The sequence below is a fragment of the Ascidiella aspersa genome, chromosome 1 (genome assembly GCF_963924565.1).
Source record: "Ascidiella aspersa chromosome 1, kaAscAspe10.2, whole genome shotgun sequence".
Classification (NCBI taxonomy): domain Eukaryota; kingdom Metazoa; phylum Chordata; class Ascidiacea; order Phlebobranchia; family Ascidiidae; genus Ascidiella; species Ascidiella aspersa.
In genome coordinates, this window is record NC_139447.1 from 22,262,661 (window position 1) to 22,272,139 (window position 9,479).

Sequence of the window (9,479 nt, forward strand, 5' to 3'; positions counted from 1 at the left end):
TTTACGGTCTGTGCTTGTTCCTACATTCTGATAGGTTTAATATTGCGGTTTCTGCTTTTTCATTTAAATATCAAAATAGGTTACCGTGGCCGGATTCTCACAGGAAAACTGGGAAATAAACAGCACTGGTGTAGAATCCTAACACAACAAACAATATTTGGGTTAGGGTGCGGGTTAGGTTAAGCAATATTATTAAATAATAATACTTGATCCACTCTCACCCAAACGATAATAGACATCCTAATCCAAATATTATGCGCTGCTTTTTAATGGTTTCAACGCCAAGATTCTACACAAGCACCAAACAAACTATCAATAATGATAAGATAACATACATGTCTTGTCAGGTATAAACAGATAATTGAAGCTACAAAACGATACGTTTTTAGACACCTCTTGGAGATCTTTTCCTCCCACCCCCAGATCCGGTACGGATTAAAGAAGTTTTTTTCAAAAGCCTTGTTTATATCAGTGCTTCCAAAACTTTTTTAGTTTTGTTCACCACCAGCATCTATCTCCAGATTTCATTCACCCTTGTCTCATGATACCTGATTGCATTCCACTGCCTTCCCGCCGGAGATCTTTGGCGTGGAATGCTAGCCAAAAACCACGCCAGTGACGTCATTTGGCGTGGAATAACTAGTGAACTTACCCGAAAAAATTTTTGGCGTGAATCTTTGGCGGCCACAAATTATAGAATGCAGTCAGGTCATGATATAATAAAACTATCTTAAATACAAAATAAGCAAACGTAAAAATTATTACATTTTCTATGAGTACTTTTTTGATATCGTACGAACAAGTCACATAAAAAATAATAAAAAGGTACGGTTTCTTCCGAGATTGTTATTTCGGCGAAATAAGTTCTTGTAATTGTCTTAGAGTTTTAAAAAGCCGTTTACCACAAATATAATTTTTCGATTATTTATGATTTAAGAAAAGCTAATTCAAACAAAATATTAGGTTATTACAACAATAAATTACAAAAATGGTGTTATTTTATATTTAAAAAAAAACGGGGGGAGTTCCTGGGTGCTTTTTTAAAATGTTATAATCGCAACAATGTAAATTAGTTAAAATATATTTACGAGGTATCATATCACAATGCACACAAGATTACAAGGTCAATATTATTCACATACGGTACATTTAAAAGAAAGATTCTACTGAATAGTGCGACCAATTGAAAGTTTCCGACCAGATCGAGCAATCAATTTGGAAATACAGCAACAAATAATCCTGCTTTATGTTTGTGTGAGTCATATGCAATACTACAGATTAAAGGCTATTTTTCTTTGAAAACTACTTATTTGATAGATATGAGACAAAGTGCAGGGCGACATGCCGACATCTAATAACCAAAGTTCATAGAAATTATACAAGTTGTGCAACTCAGATTCATGCGCGCTCAAATGTTTCCCAAATTGCCTCAATTTATAACAGGGAGTCGAACCGGGACTTTATGAACCGGTTTTGGGTCAATTTTTTTACCGAATCCGAACCGGTTTTAATAAGATTTTAAGGAGCGAACCGGAACTGAACCGAATAATTTGAAAGTACCTGAACCTTAATCGAACCCGAACCTGTAAATAAAAGCGGTTCGCTCCTGCATGACGTCACAACTTCTATTTTATAGAGTCCAGTTACGCCATATTCGAAATTTTATGAAAAAATATGAATATTGAATGAAAAAATCGTTGATTTTTTAGATATTTCAATAATGAGTTGCTGTTTTTTTTAATACATCACGTAACTTAGATTAAATGACTTACAATTCAAAGATTATTCTCTACATTTATCGACCCATATTTTGAGATTTAACGCAAACTATATTGTATCTGAACCGGAGCTTTATGAACCGGTTTTGAAATAGCGATGGTCGAACCGGATTCCGAAAAAATTCTTGAACCCGAACCTGAACCGGAAAAGTCAAACGGTTCGACTCCCTGATTTCTCTGATGGGAGCAAAATAGAAAATCGTCGTTTTTAATTTTTTTGGGCAATTTTGTAAATTCTAACGACCCAATATCACCGAATTAAGTTAAAATATGTTAGATTTGTGTGTTATATGATCGCATTAATTTGGTTAGATTGGCGTTCGATCGAAAAAATAGCAACTATAGGTTTAGGCATTTTAGTTAGGTAAGACGCTATTTACCCGAATTACTAAGTAGGTAAATGCATATATAATTACAAGTGGGGCATTGGTCTGGAATCCTACCACAAGAAACATTCTTTGGGTTAGGGTGGGTCAAGTATTATAATTAAATAAATAATATTTGACCCACCTACACCCAAACGCTAACTCACACCTTAACCCAAATTTTGTGCGTTAATTGCATAACTGTGGCAGGATTATAGTGTATGCCTACTCCAGTGTGCCAGGCTAATAGCCAATATGTACAGTTTTGGTTATTTACCCGGCTAAGAAATTACTTAAATGAGTTGGAAAATTAATCATGAAAATAATGCAATCATCAGAAAATTAAAATGGCCAATTATTTTTGTAGTTTTTTCCTATGAATCGTAACAACAAAATATTTGAATATGTTTAAAATAAAACTTAGCACATTGTCTTACAGCAGATGTACCCCTGTTTTTAACAGAATAGTAAAAATATTTAAAATCCTGCTGTTACCGGACTCCCTGCTCTAAGATTTGCAAGATATCTTTACTGCATCAAGAGGATTTTTTAAAGGAAGGTATAATTTAACAAAAAATTGTTCAACAATGTTTTTAAGCTACATTTACATTCTTGAAAATTCATTTTTAATAAAATTGTGTGTTTATGTGAAATTATAACAAATGTTTGCAATTATTGTGATTTTGTAATTTATTTTAGTTAAAGATTAAAACTTGCCAATATAAAAGCACTTACCAAAGACTGTTAAAAAGAAAAAACAATGCAAAAAATAAATAATAAAAACAAAATGCAACACAAACAAACTTGGTGGAGGGCAAACTTTGGTGAGGTAGAAATTAACATTGCACTCAGACCTCAGTTGATAAATTGTTTCCTAGTGATAGGGTATATTTGTTCCATTACTTAATGCTTGCTTTGGTCACACCCTTTGCAATTTAGGAGTGTTATGCTGTGCAAATTCCACTTTGTTTACACTTTGAAGCAAGCTTATGCCAATAACTAAATAAGTCTTGTTAGACAGAAAAATATGCTGCAAAGGTTGACTAGAAACAGAAGACACTGTGCGATTAACCTTCAGAGATATGTCGTCCATAAATTCAGTTTTCAAAATTGTTTCTTTTTTAGAGAAATTTCATATAAAAAATACCGTTTCTATCACACTATTATCAAGTTGTAAATCCATTGATTTTTTAATCCCGCTGTAAAAAGATGAAAAATAAAAGTTTGCTTACAACACACACGAAGCTCTCACCCATTAACAAACCAATAATTAAATCTATTCCAATGGACAGCACTGCCTTTTAATGTATTAGGTCTTCTTAATGCAGGCTTTAAATAGGAACAGTTACTTAAAAATTTAAATTCTTGTTCAACCAATAGCACCAATCAAAAATGTTCTTTATTTTCATTACACTTTACATTAGTTTCTCATATTTGTGTGTACGTGGTTAACCAAGGTATTGATGACGACAAATCATGATCCTGACACGACACGCTAATATCGACTATATTTCGGCCATTTTTAGGCAAATTATATTTATTTTGATCTAAAATTTTAGTTTGACTAGTATTAATTATTGCCACTCATACAAATGTTTTTAATTGGTCAAAATCGTTAATAAATTGCGATTTTTTGCTTTTCCGCCATAAGCGTCTGACTCTATTGTCATTTGGGAAACAAGATGGCGTCCATGTCGCTATAACTAAGAGCGAGTTAGCTGCGCAACTTGTGATTTCTATAGAGACTTTGCTAATTCAGCCTTATAGGTAATGTAAAATTCGCTAAAATGGCTGGATCTGGGGGTGAGTTATTTTGGCATCATTCCAAGTTGGAGTCGGATACATTTGGTTCTCGGTTTTATTACGTTTAAATTTCTTCATAACATTGTAACACTAGCCTAGCCTAGATGGTTACGTGGGCCATTCAAATGATTTTTACAGACACGCCAGGGAGAAACGGGGAAACGTTGTTAGTTCATTGGCTTAATCACTATCAGTGGACAGTTTGTTGGAAAACAACAAAATACCAATTTATTATTACAGCAAAATAATCTAGCAAAGCTAGCAATTCAGGTCAGACACATTAACCAGATCTTAAAAAGATATATATATATTTCGCCAACTAAGGCATCGTCAGTATATCTTAATTCGAATAATCAAGCTTGTCGCGAAGTTATTGGTCTCCCGAAAAAAAGCTAACGCCGCATTGAAAGCAAGCATTATAAATGAGTCGCCGATATTCTGCTTTGAACATCTCTACTCGCAATGCTTCCCTCCGTTAATTGTACGGTGGGTGAAACTTTATTCATGGCCTTACCTCTTTGTGTATTACCGCGACAATACGATGAAATACGATTTGGAGAATATTTGAAAAGATCGTATTTGGAGAATATTTGCTATTCGCACTTGTATGGTATGTTACTCCAATCCAACATATCAACACACAATTTTAAGTTGTGTAGGCCTGGTGTTGATATGTTGGATTAGAGTTGCCACCAGATTTCGCATTTAAATTTGCGGCGGTAAAATAAGTTGTTTCTTAAGAGCATTAAGTAATTTTACTAAAGAGAAGCCTCTTTTTAAAATGCGAGTCGCACGAGCCCAGTGTTGGACGAGCCATTTCGCACAATGAAAGTCTCACGCGCGCGGGACAATAAAGCACAGCAGGCGCTTCGTCACTTCACAAGCTGGACAAAGCAAGCGAATATGAACGAATTCTGTATGAAAGTTTTCCTGCTGCTAGATGGCAGTCGTTAGCTAGAAAGAGCTAAAACGCAATATTTCAGGTTTTTGCCCCCCAAGCAAAGACCCCTGGGGGTGCAGCCTCATAAACTTCTACAAAGCACCTACATACCACTCTACGCCATGTCTGAAAATTTGAAGGTTCTACGATGTATACTTTTTCTATAAAGCTTCGGACAAAATCGGTCTGAAACATACCATAGGAAACCAAAAAAGACTAGACGGGGGTGCGGTTGTTGTATATTTTGTCGGGGGGTATATTTTCAGGGCTTAGTGTTTATTTGTTTATTTTTATTTTGTTTTAATTTTTTTTTTAAATTGATTTTATTTTTTTATTTTTTTTTTCAATTTATTTTTTTTCATATTCATTTTAAAATTTTTATTTTTTATTTTTTATTTTTTATTTTATACTTTTTATTTTTTAATATTTTGTATTTTGTATTGTGTATTTTATATTATATATTTCATATTTTGTTTTTCATTTTCCTTAACTTGTTTCTGCAAGCAAAAACAGATATGGGCCGAAAACTTCCCCACTTTGATGCGAAAGGGGTTCAAATATGGCGTAGTACTTGGGGAATGATCGAAACATATATTTTATAAATAGAATTTACGTAGATAATGTGTATGGCCATTTTATTACATTTTGGCCAGCTTACGTGTTTGAAAAGTAAATATTATCATTCTCCTAAAGACTTAAAATGGTTTAACGCCTATGGTTTGCAATACTTTTGCAAACTTTTACTCGGTAAATTTTTACCATGGCTTGGTCCGAGCAATCACTGTTAAAACAGACTTTAAATCTGTAGTTTCAAACAATATGAAACACACTATTATGTGCCTAATACGCAAACTATTAAATCGAAAGTTTTGCTAGTTGTTTAGGCCTGATATTGGTATGTTGGTTGGAGCAACATGCACAACAGGTGCTAACAGAGAGGAGTACAATGCCTTAAGATTTCGCATTTAAATTTGCGGCGGTAAATACACCCTATTGACACTTGATTATTAGACGAAGCTTTTCATTATAAATGTGTCGCCGATATTCTGCCTTGAACATCCCTACTCGAAATGCTTCCCTGCTTTAATTGTACGGTGGGTGAAACTTTATTCACGGCCTTACCTATTTTTGTATTACCGCGACAATACGATGAAATACAATTTGAAAAAATCGTATTTGGAGAATATTTGCTATTTGCACCTGTATAGTATGTTACTCCAATCCAACAAATCAACACACAATTTTAATATAAATCAAAAAACAGCTCCTCTGGTAAGTGTAATTGTTAACCAACGTTTCGGCAACCTATACAAGCCGCCTTCGTCAGGGTGATTGACACTGAACGCTCGTACAATAAATGGAAAGGAAAAAAAGCAGAAATAAACGCGAGCAACAAAACGATAAGAAAATAATTAGAGACTGCCTCTAGGCCTTCAGCAGGTGCTTGTAGCATGCAGAAAGCATCACGTCAGTTTTGACGTTCATGGTGTTACCCTTCTTATAAATATTCCACGATTCCAAAAATAATCTTTTCCTGTAGTCTGATTCTCGTGCTATTATTGAACGTTAAACGTTGGTTAACAGTTGCACGTACCAGAGGAACTGTTTTTTGATTTACATTACCATGCCTGGTAGCAACAGTTTATACACAATTTTAAGTTGTGCAGGCCTGGTGTTGATATGTTGGATTAGAGTTACCACCAGATTTCGCATTTAAATTTGCGGCGGTAAAATAAGTTGTTTCTTAAAAGCATTAAGTAATTTTACTAAAGAGAAGCCTCGTTTTAAAATGCAAGTCGCACGAGCCCAGTTTCGGACGTGCCACTTCGCACAATAAAAGTCTCACGCGCGGAACAATAAAGCGCAGTAGGCGGTGAGTCGCTTCGTCACTTCACAAGCTGGACAAAGCAAGCGAATATGAACGAATTCTGTATGAAAGTTTTTCTGCTGCTAGATGGCAGTCGTTAGCTAGAAAGTGCTAAAACGCAATATTTCAGGTTTTTACCCCCCAAGCAAAGGCCCCTGTGGGTGCAGCCTCATAAACTTTTACAAAGCACCTACATACCACTCTACGCCATGTCTGAAAATTTGAAGGTTCTACGATGTCTACTTTTTCCATAAAGCTTCGGACAAAACTCGGTCTGAAACATACCATAGGAAACCAAAAAAGAACTAGACGGGGATGCGGTTGTTGTATATTTTGTCAGGGGGTATATTTTCAATTTTTACTTTATTTTATTTTTTTTGTTTTATTTTATTTATTTTTTTTTTAATATTTTGTATTGTGTACTTTATATTATATATTTTGTTTTTTATTTTCCTTAACTTGTTTCTGCAAGCAAAAACAGATATGGGTCGAAAAACTCCCCACTTAACTTATGCCTTTGATGCGAAAGGGGTTCAAATATTGCGTAGAATTTGGGGAATGATCGAAACATATATTTGATAAATAGAATTTACGTAGATAATGCGTATGGTCATTTTATTAAATTTTGACCAGCTTTCGTGTTTGAAAAGCAAATATTATTATTCTCTTAAAGACTAAAAATGGTTTAACGCCTATGGTTTGCTATAATTTTGCAAACTTTAACTCGGTAATTTTTTACCATGGCTTGGGCCGAGCAATCACTGTTAAAACAGGCTTTAAATCTGTAGTTTTAAACAATATGAAAAACACTATTATGTTCTCAATACGCAAACTATTAAATCGAAAGTTTTGCTAGATGTTTAGGCCTGATGTTGGTAGTATGCTATTTGGAGCAAGATGCACGACAGGTGCTAACAGAGAGGCGTAGACTGCCTTAAGATTTCGCATTTAAACTTGCTGCGGTAAATACACCCTATTGACACTTAATTATTAGGCGAAGATTATCGCGAAGTAATTGGTCGCCCAAAAAAAAAAACTAACGCCGCATTGAAAGCAAGCATTATAAATGAGTCGCCGATATTCTGCTTTGAACATCTCTACTCGCAATGCTTCCCTCCGTTAATTGTACGGTGGGTGAAATTTTATTCACGGCCTTACCTCTTTGTGTATAACCGCGACAATACGATGAAATACGATTTGGAGAATATTGGAAAAATCGTATTTGGAGAATATTTGCTATTTGCACCTGTATAGTATGTTACTCCAATCCAACATATCAATACACAATTTTAAGTTGTGTAGGCCTGGTGTTGATATGTTGGATTAGGGTTGCCACCAGATTTCGCATTTAAATTTGCGGCGGTAAAATAAGTTGTTTCTTAACAGCATTAAGTAATTTTACTAAAGAGAAGCCTTGTTTTAAAATGCAAGTCGCACGAGCCCAGTTTAGGACGTGCCACTTCGCACAATGAAGTCTCACGCGCGGGACAATAAAGCGCAGCAGGCGGTAAGTCGCTTCGTCACTTCACAAGCTGGACAAAGCAAGCGAATATGAACGAATTCTGTATGAAAGTTTTTCTGCTGCTAGATGGCAGTCGTTATCTACAAAGTGCTAAAACGCAATGTTTCAGGTTTTTACTCCCCAAGCAAAGGCCCCTGGGGGTGCAGCCTCATAAACTTTTACAAAGCACCTACATACCACTCTACGCCATGTCTGAAAATTTGAAGGTTCTACGATGTCTACTTTTTCTATAAAGCTTCGGACAAAAATCGGTCTGAAACATACCATAGGAAACCATAGGAAACCAAAAAAGAATAGCGGCAAAAACAAGATATGTCCCGAAAATAAATTTTCGGCCCATATAACTAGACGGGGGTGCGGTTGTTGTATATTTTGTCAGAGGGTATATTTTCAGGGCTTAGTGTTTATTTTCAATTTTTACTTTATTTTTATTTTTTTATTTTTTTTATTTATTTTTTTTAATATTTTGTATTGTGTACTTTATATTGTATATTTTGTTTTTTATTTTCCTCAACTTGTTTCTGCAAGCAAAAACAGATATGGGCCGAAAACTTCCCCACTTAAAATATGCCTTTGATGCAAAAGGGGTTCAAATATGGCGTAGATTTTGGGGTATGATCGAAACATATATTTGATAAATAGAATTTACGTAGATAATGCGTATGGTCATTTTATTAAATTTTGACCAGCTTACGTGTTTGAAAAGCAAATATTATTAATCTCTTAAAGACTAAAAATGGTTTAACGCCTATGGTTTGCTATACTTTTGCAAACTTTTACTCGGTAATTTTTTACCATGGCTTGGGCCGAGCAATCACTGTTAAAACAGGCTTTAAATCTGTAGTTTTAAACAATATGAAAAACACTATTATGTTCTCAACACGCAAACTATTAAATCGAAAGTTTTGCTAGATGTTTAGGCCTGATGTTGGTAGTATGCTGGTTGGAGCAAGATGCACGACAGGTGCTAACAGAGAGGCGTACACTGCCTTAAGATTTCGCATTTAAACTTGCGGCGGTAAATACACCCTATTGACACTTAATTATTAGGCGAAGATTATCGCGAAGTAATTGGTCGCCCGAAAAAAAACTAACGCCGCATTGAAAGCAAGCATTATAAATGAGTCGCCGATATTCTGCTTTGAACATCTCTACTCGCAATGCTTCCTTCCGTTAATTGTATGGTGGGTGAAACTTTATTCAC